This window comes from Podarcis filfolensis (assembly GCF_964270895.1).
Source record: "Podarcis filfolensis genome assembly, chromosome: 5".
NCBI lineage: Eukaryota > Metazoa > Chordata > Lepidosauria > Squamata > Lacertidae > Podarcis > Podarcis filfolensis.
This window is the reverse complement of record NC_139608.1, coordinates 55,745,061-55,761,042: the sequence shown is the minus strand read 5'-3', so window position 1 is coordinate 55,761,042 and position 15,982 is coordinate 55,745,061. Positions and strand designations below refer to the sequence as shown.

The window sequence follows — 15,982 nt, the reverse complement described above, 5'->3', positions numbered from 1 at the left end:
CTGACATGAACTTCTGTTGGCAGCAACAACAGCAGATATCTTCTATGTTTAAGATATTTTATTATTTTGCTAATTATGCTGCCTTAAACGTGCATTTTATATTTGACTTCCTTTAGTAATGTTTTCTTTTGAAATGTTCAAGGTAGTTTTTTTTGGTTAACTTTGGTGCATTAAATGTTCATTTTGTACATGACCTTCATTGTAATGTTTTGATTTGATAGCTTTGAGATAAATTTTAGGTTCCTGTTAATTATGTTGTTTTGAATGCAGGCTTTATATTTGACTTTCTTCTGCAATGTTTTCTTCTGGATTGTTTGGTGTTTTAATGTAGGCTGTAAACCACTTTGATATTTTTTTCTTAACAATGTAAAGTGGTGTAAAAATGAAAATAATAATAATAATAATAAGCATTGGTGAAGCTTTTCTTTGGGAAATGTGGAACACCTTGGTTGCTCCAGCACATGTTATACACCTGTAGTGTTGTCAAACAATCAGTTGCTATTTACTTGCAGCAGTGCCTGCCAATTGTGAAGTGAATAGGGCCCTGAAGCATAGCATGGTAAGGGAATCTGTGGAGTGGAGACCTAATCTTTATGGAATTGAGCTCCAAAGAAGACTTGGAGTAATGTGCACTGATTCAAAGTTACTAAATAACTCCAATATTGAAAAGATGTAGATACTTTTCGACTATATTATTCTGCTGAACATCTGTAAAAGAACAAAAGTGCTGTCTGATTTTGTCCATTATAAATTCGTCCCTTCCTGTGCCAACTTCCCTGTGAAGCACCCTACTCCATTATCCTAATGCACACCAGCTTTTAAGCTATCCCAGTGCCTTTTCCTTACCTTTGATGCTTAACTAAGGCTCTCCTTTCTCCTCTCCCTCCTTCTACCAAAGACTTTATCTCATCTTTCAACAAAACACTGGGTAGAATCCAACATTGTGTAAGGGAACAGGCTCGTACAATGGGATTTCATCTTCCTCGCCTCCCTCCCCCCCCGGACCTCCACAAGCACTGCATAAATCTGCTCCAGAGGGTCCACCGACCCTCCGGAGCAGATTCTGAGGCTGCATTGGGGGATGAGGGAGAGAGCAGGTAAAATCTGTTCCTCTCATAGACAGCTTTAGTAGGTTCTATCCAGCAGTGGAAGACAGGAGTGCCTGGCGTGCTCTGGTCCATGGGGTCACGAAGAGTCGGACACGACTAAACGACTAAACAACAACAACAACATCCAGCACTCTCTGGTCCAATCTCTCTTCCTTACTCACTCACACTTTCCAAGCTTTCCCTTTTCTTGCCACTTCCTAAGCTCTTTTCTCTTTTCCCCTGTCTCACCTAACAAGCTGAGTACCCTGATCTCATCACCTATGCTTTGGTGCTGTCCTCTCCCAGCTTCTGGTTGTCATGTTCTCTGCCATTTTGCTCCTCTTAACCACATAAATGACCTTTCCCTTTCTTGCCACCATTACCATTATTCCCCTTTTCTTACCAAAATCCCTTATTTTATCCTGTCCTCCTGACAGTTGTCCAGTTTTACAGCAAGCTCTTAATGTATTCCCGCTGCCTTAATTTTCTCCAGCTCCCTTAACAATCTGCCCTCTGTCCTCTTCTGGCTCTCACAGAAATCTATCTTACAGCCAAATCCAGCAGTCTCCACTTTGTCCTTATCTTCCCTAACCTCTCCGCTACCTTTGAGACAGTTGATCACTCCCTCCTACTTGACTCCCTTCATACTGTGTTTCCATGTCTTTGCCCTCGCTGGTTCTCTTCTTACGTGACTCAGGGTGGCTCATCAAATCTCATGACTCTCAATACTATCTATTTACTGATGAAACCTAGATCTACCTTTCTGTCCGCCTCTCCACCTGATCTCCAACTGCCTAGCTGATATCTCTGGTGGGATGTTTTATCATTGTCTGAGACCAACCTAATGCACTTTCCTCCCAAGTTTCTCTCTCCTTGTATACTCCCCGTATCCAGGCACAAAGCCCTGGTCCATTCTTTGATTTTTCCTTCTACCCCTGCCCCCCAAACCCTTTCAGTTTATTGCCAAGACATGTTGCTTCTTTCTGTACAACTATCTATACGCTTCCTGTTTGCCCTCCTAGGGGAAACATTGATTTGCAATCTAGTCATCTGCCACCCAAACTACTGTAATTTTCTTGACTGTTTCCTTGTCATGTTGCCGCTCTGATGCCTCCATGCCATGAGAAGCATATGCTACTCAGAACATATGATGCTCCACCTTGGATTTCTATCCTGTATTGGATTCAGCACAAAACCCACATCCTTCCCTTCAATTCCCCTTGTGGCTGTCTCTTCCAAGTCTTCATAGTTTCTGCCTGTGACCTTTGCTCCTCACACCGTAGCATCCTGAAGTGTCTGGAGCCCTCTTGTGTATTTAAATTGCTTTCCTTACCCCTTATGCTTAGATTTCCCTCCAAAACCCTTTGTGAAACCATTCCTTCAGATTGCCCCATGTTTTCCATGAAGCCTGTGGTAAATCCACCTTGAGTACTAAACCTAAATATTTGTGTCTCAAGGCCTTCTATCCCCCTATTTATCCTCACCTCCCTCCTCTTCCCCTCCCATTGCCTCCCTGGTGACAAATCGTTTATTGTAAGCTCCTTCAGGGCAGGGACCTGACTTTCTGTTCTGTATATAGGCCACTGTTTCCAACGGAAAGGGCATTTCTATAGCACAGCTTACATGCAGCATATCAAAACGTTGTTTACTTGGCTTTGTGTTATTCTTTAGGTGTGTTTACTTAAGAGGCTTGTTTGTGTATGGAGTTTGCTAAGGGCAGCTTCAGGTACAGATACTTGAGTTTTTTCACCTTTACATGGAAGCAGAACAACTGGGAAAGAATTGTGGCCCCCAAAATAAAGGTTTTTCCTGAACCTTTTTGCCCCACGGAACGCTGGGAGAATTGTTGAGGTCTTGGTGCACTACCTAATTATTTTTCTGCTTGTTGTAGCATTTGTAATGCATGGTGCTATATGCTGTATTAACTTTTAATTGTTTTTATTGCTTCTTTTATTTCTTATTTTGTTGTATTGCAATTTGAATTCTGTGGAACTCTGATTGTAATACAGTAAAATGCAGTGTAAGGAATAAAATAAGTACTGAAATACAGTTAAAAGTTAATATGAATATTTAATGTGGGCTTGCCACGGACCACCTGAATGAAGCTCCTAGACTACAACTTGGGACCCCTGCTTTGAAAGTAAGAGGTATGATTTGTACCAGTGCCAGGCCCCTGGATGGATTCCAGTCTTCATTTCTGCACTCTCCCACATCTGTGCCTACTCACCATTGCTGACTAGAGAGAAGAGACAGGTGAGCTAGCAAAGGCAGCTTGTGTTCCTTCTGGTCACTCCCATTGTTTCCTGGTAGTCTCCACCCACACCAGACTTCTTGTTAGGACTGTTGTGTTACTTTGGGTCATGTCCCATATGAATGCAGAAATGAAGAAGTTTCTTGTTGGGAATAATGTATGGGTGGGAGAACAGAATAGTCCAGCGGTCAGCAAACTTTTTCAGCAGGGGGCCGGACTATATTTTTTTGGGGGGGAAATATGAACGAATTCCTATGCCCCACAAATAACCCAGAGATGCATTTTAAGTAAAAGGACACATCCTACTCATGTAAAAACACGCTGATGCCCAGACTGTCCACGGGCCGGATTGAGAAGGTGATTGGGCCGGATCCGGCCCCTGGGCCTTAGTTTGCCTACTCATGGCATAGTCCCTCCTGTGCCCACAGATGCTTATATGCAAATGAAATGGTCCAGCCGTGCTTGTGGTTTTGGAGCCCAGCTTGGGAAATGACAAAAATTGCCATGAATGTGAAATTGAGAGCAGCATCTACAGGTCCTGTAAAAGTGAGTGTGTATCAAGTAAAAAAGTACTATTTTCTGTAATTGTTTTTTGGATTAGGAACATAATTTTGTGGGTGCTTCAGGGGCTATATCTCTGTTTTGGGACACCCAGGGAGTCTTTTGAAGCTTTCTCCTTCAATAGCAATAGCTGCCTATGCTGAACTGGAGGTATGGAAGAGGCCTGTGGCAGCAATAATTTTAAAAATCCTGCTGTGTGTAGATCTGGCCACCTAGGTCTGTGGACTGTAGCTGTTGCAACTGCAGTGGAGAGAAACTTCTTTCCAAAAACATCGAGCCTTGGAGCTGGAGTCTTTACCTTGCCTTGATTGAGCAGTAACAGTACAATCGTTTACATTTCTATTCAGAAATAAATCCCAGTTGGGTTTACTCCCAGGTAAGAGTGCATCAAATTTCTGCTTTAGCAAAATATGAATTAATTAATTTTTAGTCAATTAATTATTATTTTACTCCATACAGTTTCGTTTCTGGGTGCTGATGAAAACCTAGCCTTTGCCATTAAAACACTTATGCGTCCCTGTGCCCTTGTTTTTCAACTACAGGCCTGTTACTTGATAAGCTGTATTATTTTTATAGATCTCCTGCATCCTTAGTCATGGTCGGTTTCTAAAACTAGTTCACTTCAGTGAGATTTGCACAGGGGAAAGAAGAGAAGAGCTTATTCAGGCATGTGAACCGCTGGGGAAGTTTGCAAGATTGCCATATGTTAACTTCTCTGCATTTCTGTTTGCTCAAATTTTTGTCTTTTATAGCTGGGAGAGCAGTCCAGTCTCTAAAGAATCAACATCTACTACATTCCACTGTGGACGCATACTGGTAAAGAAAATAGCAAAGAACACACTCTTTATTTTGGATAGCATGCCAGTCAAGTATAACGTGTCGAAGTAAAGCTTGCTTGCAGTTATTTGAAAAGGTGATAGAAAAAGAATGGAGCAAATTATAGGAAATCTGTATTTTCTTGGATGACCGTTGTGTGAATAAATTCCTTGCTGTGTAATTTAACTCTAGAATAAGCAGCATTTTGAGTTGTCATCCAGTTTGGAAAGCCTCTAGTGCCAAGGGTAATCTTGTGAAAACACTGCACATGATTGAAAACATAAGTTTAAAATTGAGGTCACTTAACAGTAATAGAATGGTGTCCCATCATAACAAAACCCTAAAGCGTGATAGCATGTGAGTTGCTGTCCATTTATTTCCTCAACTGATCTTTGCAATTCAGTTTGGGGGGGGGGGAAGGCTTTTTGTTTTCAGCTAAATTCAAATTTGGGTTGGATTCTGCAGTTGCAGGATTGTAGAGTGGGTTTCTTTGTGTGTTTTTTCCTGAGCATGTATTCAGCCATGCTGAAATCAACAGTGATGTAAATCTATAATTTGTTCGAGGAAGTTTTCATCATTTCAGTGTGTGTTGTCTTTAATTTATACCTTTCAGATTGTATGTTAGAAGCTAATGCTCTGTGAGTGGGTGTTTCCTGAATTTGGATAATTGATCAATTGTCTGCTTTAGGTGGGGTCTTGAAGGAGCAGATTAATAGTTTAGGGGTGCTCCTGGACCCATATTTGTTGCTAGCAGCCCAGGTGACTTTGGTGGCCAGGAGAGCCTTTTGCCATCTTAAATTGGCAAGACTGCTATGGCTGTTTCTAGATCAGGGTAGCCTGACCACTCTTGTCCAAGTGTTGATAACCTCCAGACTGGATTGCAGCTAGTGCAAAATTTTGCAGCTCAGCCACTCATAGGGGCAGATATATTGTCATCATATGCTGCTAAAAGAATTGCACTGGCTGCCTATCAGCTGCTGTGCTGGGTTCAGGGCACTGGTATTGGTGTGCAATACAGATTGGGATCAGAATACCTAAAATAATGTTTCACCCCCTACATGCTTACTCGATCACTTTGTTATGCAGGAGAGGACATTCTGCAGATGCCATCCTACCTGTAGGGCCATTTTGCATGATGCCGAAGCCAGTCCATTAGTGTGGTGGCATCTACCCTGTGGATCTCTCTCCAGTTGCATTATCAGATGGGCACCTTCTGTGTTGTCCTTTCAGTGACTTGCTAAAGATTTTCCTCTTTTAATCTCTTTATTCTAGATGGTATCTTTATTGGATTTGGGGTGGCTCGTGGGAAGTGGTTCATAAATGAAAAATAATAATAGAGTAATGGCTAAGTCTGCAACCATAATCCCATTGATACTGGTGACTGGTCCCTCTGCAGACAGAGAGGAGTGCTGCCAATGTGGTGGGGCGAGACTGTTGCAGGCTTGCAGCAGAACCTAAACTCCACCCAAGTGGGTGGAAAATGACCACTGGAGGTAGCCAACAGAAAACTCTGAAAAGGGGGACAGGATTCAATGGAAGCCTTGCACAATGGGACTTTTTTCCCATTTGTATTCCTGTTGCGCTTCCAAAACTGACTTGGAAGGGTAGGAGAACCACAGCATGTGGAGAAAGGAGAAAGGTGATCATTCCTCCTGTCAAGTTAGAATGCTTGCACAGATGGAACGCTCATCATAGTGAATTCTGTCTGGGGTGTTTCAGAGTGGGTGGGGTGCTGGAGCTTGGGATCCACAGCTTGTTGGATCCCCCAAGGGACCTCTTTGCCATTCCTGCACTTGTGCTGTCCCAGTGAAACAGGATGAAAATCTGCCACCTTTCATCCTAACTGGTAATTTCCAGCAGAGCCCTTGACAGAGTGGTGGTCTGCTGCTTAGATTGGCCCTGGCTTCAGTCAGGGTGGCATTGCAAGAACCTGGCTATGAATAGAGAAATCACTGCTTTGAATTTTGCCTGTGTCATGAATGCAGTAGGCAGCTGCAAGCCACTGTTTCTTGGGCTCAGTCCCTCTATCTGCAATATGGGAGATGATAATACTGACTCCCTTTCAGGATTGTTGTAAGCATTACAAATACAGTAGACAAATCATGTGAAACACTTTAAGCACTGGAAATGTTGAGTATTAGTAATTTTGAAAAAAACTTAGTGCATTTAATCTCTTTCCTCCGTTATTTTTGTGAGTGTGCTTTCAATATCACAGCAACAAGTGAAGCGTTATAATTTAGCTTTTGAAGACAAACCTTCCTTGTAATATTGTAATATTTTGGAATATCATTGTTTTGTGCTAAGTAGACATTTATTATTTTGAATCTTTATGCTGCGATTAGATTGTGTCCTGTTCAGTTGAAATATGGAACTTTAAGACTAGAAGATCCACAATGCATTGTAACTGCAGGCAAAAACTCATAAGCAGCAGTACCTCTGGGTGATGAACAGCTGAGTAAGGATTGCCTTGAGGGGACCAGACATGGAAGCTGTTGTAATTGATTAGAATGTTTGGCTAAATTCAGAGTAATGATAAGCATGATGGGTTATTGTTGTGGGAAAGAGCCTAGATGAGCCTTGGGGTCATCTGCTCTCATATTTTTCCTCTGATGCAACCATGAGGAAGAGATCAAAAATCTTTCCTTCTGTTTCTAACAGATCACAGTTTAGTGTTATGTCTGAACCTGTGCATAGTTAGTCGTAACTGTACACAGTTTTCTGAAATGAGCTAAATTTAAAATCTTGGTTTATGAAGATGGCTTGTTTCAGGAAGCCATAGTTTTTTATTTTATTTACTATATTTCTACATATGTCCTTCATATATCAGAATCCTAGGGTTGTTTAGAGTGTTCACATTATAACAACAATACAGTCATACCTCGAGTTGAAGTAGCTTCGGGTTAAGCATTTTCAGGTTGCGCTCCGCGGCGACCCAGAAGTAACAGAGCGCGTTACTTCCAGGTTTTGTCGCTCGCGCATGCGCAGACTCTAAAAATGACGTCATGCGCGGAAGCGGCGAAGCGCGACCTGCAGATGCGCAGTCACGTGTTACGTTCTACTCAGGATGTGAACAGGCTCCGGAACAGATCCTGATCGCATCCAGAGGTACCACTGTAAAGCAAACAGCAGTAAAACCAATAATAAAATCATGATTAAACTAATTTATACGACAGTGCCATTAAAACAACTATAGTTCTTCAGCAAATGAAACATTTTCAATTTCAGCTGGCTTTGCCAAACAGATTGTTAAGATCACCCAAACATAAGCTTGAAAGGGTTTAGACCAAGCATCACGGAAGCTGGTTAATTTTGAATGTAAATGTATGAAGTAAAGGGAAAAGAGGGAGTAATCTGGAACAGTGGGTACATATGGGGGACAAGGAAGAGGAACCTGCTTTCTGCCCTTTTTAGAAACTTGTACCGATCATCAAGACCACATGTTAGTGACTTCTTGACACTTGGAATTTTGCTTCTAAAGCAACTAATTGCAATTAAGGGTTTTTTTGCTTTTTTGTATGTGTTTAACCTAGCATAAACTTCCTTTAATTTCAGTTTAGATGATTAGCCTAGGATGATTTGATAAAAAAATGAATGACATGTTACATCACTAAAAGCAAGCGTTGTTTGTGAAGAGTTTGCTTAATGAAGATAAAAGTGCAAAATAAAACTGAATGCCTGAGCTGTGGTATTCCCATAAGCAGCATTGTCAGTTGTATGCAACGTAATTGTATTTTGTACACTTGCCAATTAAGTAGCTATAGGAGTGGATTACCTCTTCAGGAGATTGAAGAAGAGTGTCTCACAACAGTAAATCAAATAAACTAGAAGAGTTACAAAAACATGCTGAGGATGTAGTTAAAATATCAAAAATTACCACCACACTGACATATATTTGGCAATATTCGTATCAACTGAGTACTCTGAGCCTTTAAGGAGAATAGTGGTTGATTATAATTCATTATCTTGGCTTTTTAAAAGAATATTAATCCCTCAAATTCCTTTAATCTAACAAACTTTATGTTATGCCATTCCTGCATGTGTTGGCAGCTCCTCACCTCCTCTGGTGCATCACTTTCACACAGGTTAAAGGGCAAACGTCTGCAATGGCAGAGAATCCTGCATGCACTCTTCATTTGTGTTGTAGGGTTTTGTATGTATAGTATTTTTTTGTGAAATTTGTGTATTTTTCCATATCTATAATCATAACAAAACCTCTCCAAGTCGAAAATTAGCTCCATGGGTATGTAGTTGTACCAGAACCTATTTTTCATGTTCTAGTTGGTGTCGAGAGCCAGTGTGGTGTAGTGGTTAAGAGCGGTAGTCTCGTAATCTGGGGAACCGGGTTCGCTTCCCCGCTCCTCCACATGCAGCTGCTGGGTGACCTTGGGCTAGTCACACTTCTTTGAAGTCTCTCAGCCTCATTCACCTTACAGAGTGTTTGTTGTGGGGGAGGAAGGGAAAGGAGAATGTTAGCCGCTTTGAGACTCCTTAAAAAGGGAGTGAAAGGCGGGATATCAAATCCAAACTCCTCCTCCTCCTCGTCCTCCTCCTCCTCCTCTTCTTCTTCTTCTTCTTCTTCTTCTGTTTGCTTACTTGCTTGCTTACTTGTGTATGTTTTATACAGGAGCAGTAAAAAAAATCATGGCAAAACATTTAGTGTGATGTGTGAATGTGTGAATCTTTGTACAGAAACAGGACCAAAGAGCATTGAACTTCCTTTGGAGAGTACACAAACGATAGAGATAAACATAATGGTGTGTGACCGAATTCTTAGTCATGCCATTATGCAGTCGTCGTTCCCCCCCCCCCCGTGTAATATGAATAAGGCAGCATACTTCAAATTTCCTGTCCAATTATTTGGCATGAAGAATATATCACCGGGTGGTCATCTGTAATGAGTGCTGTAATGAGTGGTGCAGGTGACTAACATTTGAGGGTTGTACTGGAATAGGAAATACCCACTCGTAAGTGATTATTGGTATAGGTATTTAGCAAGTATATAATTATATTTGAGCCATGTGTGTCAGGTAGGTCTCTCATCCTAATTCAGACATTTTTACTGCTATTTCTTTAATAGCCATGATATTTCCATCAATTTAGCCTTTCATCTTCATTTGTCAGCCGTCTTACCAAGTTTTCTTGTGTACTTAGAAGTTGAGGTGCTTTGCTTCATTTCAGGATGCAGCAAATATCCAATTTAAATATCCAATTTAAAATTTGACTACTATTATTAATTATCATAAGTCCTGAACAGGGCTGCTGCCAAAATATTGGATGTAGGAGCTTGGGAGCGGGAAATATTTTCGCAGCTCTGTCATTGGATGTTTTGTCAGTCCGCTGCATAAAAAGTTCTATTTCCTGCCCTTCCTGTCAGATTTGTTGGCTGCAACAGCATCTTAACAGCTTCACATTTTTATCCACCTTTTGTCTCCATGTTTCAGAGAGAGACCCTATAATCCTTGCAGACTAAATAAATATTGCAGTGTTTTCAATACCAGGCTGTTATCTTAAGTGCTGCATTTTGGTCCTTTGTCAAATAATGGGGAACCGTACTCCTGATTCTGATGCCTATTTGTTTTGTGGTCTTCTGGTGTGATTCTTTGCCTCTGCTGTTCAGTAGCATAGTCAATATGCTTTATGTAAATTGATTACTGCAGGTTTTTCCTCAAGTCCCGCGTGTTTGATCATTCAAGGAAGCTGACTGTTAAGCCAGTTCGCCTGAAATTTTTGTTTGTAATCTCTGCTTCATGCTTTTTGCATTGACGCTGCCCATCTACAGTGCATTTCTGTTGCCACTTTACAAGCTATGGGGTAATATAGCCAGGAACATCAATATCTTGTTTGGCTTCATTTATCTGTGACATTTACCTTGCTCATCCCAGACCTCAGTAAAAAGGCAATTACTTGTGTTCTCCAGTATGACACTAAGCTTTTCACCTGCATTTGGCTTTAGTGTGATATAGCAAGCAAGACTACCAGCTTACATATATTGCAGAGCTCCTGCAACACTTCGGAGTTGAGGGGGAAGACAAGCAGATGAAATGAGTGTGATGATAATGAGTGCCAGAGAAACGAAATAAGCAGCGTATTTCATGGAAAGGGTAAAACTTGCACTGGCATCAGCCACCCTGCATCAGTGTATTTTGCAGAACATTTCCTGGCTTTCAGATCCAATTAATAACAGATTCAGTCCTGGCTCCATTTTGCAGCTGGTTGCTAGCAGCAAGTTTGTGGGAGTCAGTGTGGTACAGCCGTTTAGTATCATGGATTCAGTGCGCCTGATTTTTTGTTGCCCCAAGCTGTGTGCAGTCAGTGTACTGTGCAAACTACACATACAATGCACTGTGCTGAGAAAGTGACATGGAAGTGCTGGGTGGTGTGCCCTCAGCTGCTTGAGTAGGGCTGGAAAAATCCCAGGCATCCAGTACAAAACATGATGTTTGGATTCTGGAATGTAGGAATTTTGACATATAATTCTAGTTATATTTCTGTGTCCCATGTTGGGCTTGCTTTGCCATTTTTCATTGGGTTGATATCCTGTTGCTTGTTTCCAGTGTGCGAGCTCTTTTGGAGGTGCATACCTGCACACTGATTTGAGGCCAGCAGAGCTTTGGATGATGTTTGTAGGATTTGTGGTAGGGATAGATGCACTGCAACAAAAGGAGATGGGAGTAGGGACCATAAACAAAGACAAAACTCTATATGAGGATTCTCTTTAGCAAATGGCTTGCTGAGAAGCACTGATTTATCCACTTATGAATGGGAAATTTAGTACATCACCAAGGTCAATAATGGCTGTTTTCTCTCCATTCTAATAGAGGATTTAAAATGCGCTAAGTATTTGAGTGGGTCTTACTTGTGTGACAGCATATGAATCCCACTCGGGCCATATAAGAACTCTCCTGTGCAGATAATTTATTTTTGGTTTTTTGACTTGCTATATTACCTGTATCATTTTTGTCCTCTTGTATTCAAGATTTAGTATAACCTTTTGCAGCCCAGTGCTTTCAATATGGCACTAGTGTCTGGAGGGCACTAGCTTGGGGAAGCCTGATCTAAGAAATTTTATTGGCATTGGGGAAGGCTGATGTAAAATAGCTTCTTGGTGATTTTTGCTATGACAACAAATAAGCAAGGGTGTTGCACCAGTTCAAGTACATTGTTATCACAATGGAATAATTACATTTAGGTACTTGATTTGATTTGTTATCTGGAATATTTATCCAAAAGCAGGGATGAAAATGAATGTGTTGTGCTAGATGATTAGTGTAGGCTGTAGGAAGTTTTATTTATGTATTTTTAAAACTCACAGTACATGTTTTAAACAATTCCCCCTACGACTTGTGTAGCAGTGCCAATTTATGGCTTTCAAAAAAGCTAGGTAAGTAAATAAACAATCTCAGTCTTCCAAGCTGAACAAAAAGGACAAATAAGATAAAGATACGTTCTACTTTTTGGACCATAAGAAAACACTTGTTAGTTGTGCTTTGCATGGGGGGAAAGAGCATGGCCTAGTTGGGTATGTGCAGAGTCGCTGGACTTAAGAACAATCCCAGGATACAGTTTTTCAAGTCAGATCCTCATGGTGGAAAAATGGGTTCATGTTAAGGCCCTTCAGGCCTCAGCCAAGATCTGCTCCTCGTTGCTTGGTTAAGACCGTAGTCCAAATAAGCAACATTGAAGCTGGATCAAGCAGAGTGGGGTTTCAGGGGCCAGGGGTTAGGGCTAGGTTGAGGCACAAAGCAAGGCCCAAGGATTCATCTTCTGCTTGTAATGACATGTTGCTGAGGCTGATAAGCCATCTCTGAGGCCTAGGATTAGTATAGGCCTAAATTATGTTATAGGCCTAAATTATTAGAATAGACCTAAATGGAATCAGCTGACAGTGACCACAGCCTATGGACACCCTTGCCTCTGCAGGAGGAAGAGTGCTGATGTTGCAGGAGATAAGGTGTTGGGTGCTAGTTGTTAGGTGATCTGCTGCAAGACACACAGTTTGTGGTAGCTTGAGGTAGTTGAAAGGAATCTGTAGCCAACAACGCTCTCACTTCTGGGTAAGTGAAAATGGATAATCGTATTATGAGGGACTGCTGCATATTTAATATACCAAAGTTCAAAAGATAGGACTTTTAAGCTGTTCTACCACATGTGCCAATTTTATCTTCATTTCACAATAACAATTAAAGTTGAAGACCTTGTGACCATATAGAACCTAGTATGGCCTAAGGAATAAATGAGATCTCTTAGTCTCTGCTTCCCATTTCACGCTAAGCCAAATCAGAACTTTTGAGTTACAGGAAAACAGATAACAAAAAAATCAGGTTTGTTGCACTAGTAGTGCAAGCTAACAACCTGTCAACAGCAAACTTGGACAGTAATCAGAGAGATGATGTGCTCTTTTGAACCACATTGTATTGGTATTGTCAGCAACCAATGTAATCAAAGAAGCAAGAAAAGTTAGTGTGTCTTACTGAGGTTGAAAATAACCTTTTCATGAATCTGCTCAAGAATAATAGGTGTTTCCTCATTCACTTTCTGTGTGTCACACACTTTGCAGAGTATTTTTAAAGACCAAAACCAAAACAAACAAAAAGCCGGAATAAGGAAAGAGGCAAGGCCATGGCTGAGAACAAAAACTATTTAGGATATGCATCAAACAGTTCTTTATAGTCTGGGGGTTTGAGGAATGTATTGAGAAAAAAGGTTCCTTTTAAAGAAGGTAAGTGTATGCAGGTGAGCATTATTGCTTAAATGCCACCAGCATTAATATTTTTTTTTAAAAAAAGATTACAATGTTAAAAAGTTTAAAACACCATTTTAAAAAACAGGGGAAACAAAACAAAATAATATAAATGATAACATTGAAGAAGAAATGTGATTTTTAGAAATGCAGTAATAATTAGAAAAAAGAAAAATTCAAAGCCTTGGGGGAAAAAATTTAAACAATCAGTTTAATAAAAGTTGAAAAGCACTGCTTAAAACAAAATAAACAAGATTAAAACAATATAATTAATAGTAATATTAAAGTGTTTTGCGATCTGACAACGCAATATAAAATAGCAAAATTCTTCTGGAAGTCCACACTTAATGTTGATATTGACAGTTGCTTTCAGACTGAGATATTACTCTTATTTAAAATCCCTATAAGGTGGCTGCCTTTAAGTCTGATGTTTCGGTATTGAGCTGCTGCAGTCAGTTTGTTTGAGGATGATTATTCCTGGATACAAATGGTCCTTTTTTCAAAGAATGACCATAGTTGGATGCCCAGGTAAAAACCCATCAACAACAGCATTACATTGCCTAATGGAACTACAGAGCTCAAAAGAAATCTTTATCTCCCCCACAGAAATGGGGAGTTGCCTGTACTGTACTCATTTACTCTGCAGTAGCCCTGTTGTCCTCTAATTTAAAGGCCCCAAAAGGTTTTATTATTTTGTTAAAGGCAACTTAATGTAATTGTTTGGCTTCGCAACAGAACTAAGTCACACAGGGTGTTTCAGATGTTTCCCCGCCCCCAACATGTCAAAAGGACATGTTTGGGGGGATGTGAGGTAGCCCTGCCCCCTCGGTTGATGTGTCAGTGTCTTCACTGTGGCGCAGTTATGCTCTCATCAGTCTGTCATTTTTAGATCGCCCAGCTCCTGCATCATGCATGAGCAGAGTAGTTGCGTCCTTCCTGCTATTTCTCCCCCTCATCCTTATTGCATATACTCCTGTGTAGCGCTGGTTTCTAAATATACCTAAGGGCTACTGGTTGTTCAAGTGTCTGTGTGAGCAGGAGGGGAGATGGGCGGAAGTTGCCAATCCAGGATACTTTGAATTCAGCTGGCTGAATTCCCATGGAGACCACCTTAAGGCAGTGGGAATCCTAAAACACTCACCTTAGCGACACATAAGCAGGAAGTGGCAGTAGAGAGAGAGGAATAGGACAGGACTCCCAGTGCTGTTAGGCCATCCTGTTGAGGTGGGTGCTGCCCTATCATTATAGTTACCTCCTCACTCCATCCCTTTGGCTAGTGTGTGCTGTATATACATAGACCTCTACGACAGACAGTCCCTGATTGGTATGAGATGATGGTGATGAGAATAATAATAATTAATAATAATAATTTATTATTTATACCCCACCCATCTGATTGGGTTTCCGCAGCCACTCTGGACAGCTTCCAACAAAATATTAAAATACAGTAGTCTGTCAAACATTAAAAGCTTCCCTAAACAGGGCTGCCTTCAGATGTCTTCTAAAAGTCAGATAGTTGTTTATTTCCTTGAACTCTGATGGGAGGGCGTTCCACAGGGCCGGTGCCACTACCAAGAAGGTCCTCTGCCTGGTTCCCTATAGCTTCTCGCAGCGAGGGAACCGCCAGAAGGCCCTCGGTGCTGGACCTCAGTGTCTGGGCAGAATGATGGGGGTGGAGATGCTCCTGCAGGTATACTGGACCGAGGCCGTTTAGGGCTTTAAAGGTCAACACCAACACTTTGAATTGTGCTCGGAAACGTACTGGGAGCCAATGTAGGTCTTTCAAGACCGGTGTTATGTGGTCTTGGCGGCCGCTCCCAGTCACCAGTCTAGCTGCCGCATTCTGGATTAGTTGTAGTTTCCAGGTCACCTTCAAAGGTAGCCCCACCTAGAGCGCATCGCAGTAGTCCAAGCAAGAGATAACTCGAGCATGCACCACTCTGGCGAGACCGTCCATGGGCAGATAGGGTCTCAGCCTGCATACCAGAGAGATCTGAACCCACAATTAATGTGCATATGACATCATTATCATGTCTTATTAACAGTTCAAAATGCATGACGGCAGCTGTGCAGTATGTGAAATGCCAGGTTGTGCACTTCATGATGCCTTATTGTCTATGCACATCCATTTAAGGACATGTACACTAGAGACAAGTTGCTTCTGTTCTCCACTTGTGGAGATTTAACTCATGGATAGCCTGGAGAGAAGACCTGAATCCTCAATCACAACTTCTGTAGCTGGGGTAGCCAGCATGGCGCCCTCCAGAGATGGTTGACCTGCAGTTCCCATCATCCCTGGCCATTGGCCTTGCTGTTGGGGACTGGTGGTTATTGGTAATCCAGTAACAACTGGAGGGCATCATGTTGACTATTCCTCACCTATAGCTCCTTGCATTAAAATATGTCCCCAAATGGCAAAATAAGGGCAGTGAATTACTGTCCCTGGTAGATAAGGACAATTTGAACGCACATTTTCTGTATAGTCTCGTCCCTCCAGATTATAGTTGTCCTTTAGCTGATGAGCTG

At 41.5% G+C, this 15,982-nt stretch overlaps 1 protein-coding gene across 7 annotated transcripts in view; it reads left to right on the top strand.

Moving 5' to 3' along the window:
* The window catches only part of CTBP2 (C-terminal binding protein 2), a 199,465-nt gene that overhangs the window by 9,557 nt on the left and 173,926 nt on the right, over nucleotides 1–15,982 (top strand). Inside the window, exon 1 of one of the 7 annotated variants that reach the window (XM_083616853.1) lies at nucleotides 12,277–12,770. The exons of 4 other annotated variants lie outside the window; for them this stretch is intronic. The gene's annotated coding sequence lies outside the window, so the exon portion shown is untranslated. Of the gene's footprint in view, nucleotides 1–12,276; nucleotides 12,771–14,606; nucleotides 14,681–15,982 lie in introns of those variants that run through there. 2 more of the 7 variants (XM_083616854.1, XM_083616856.1) reach the window with 2 other exon arrangements.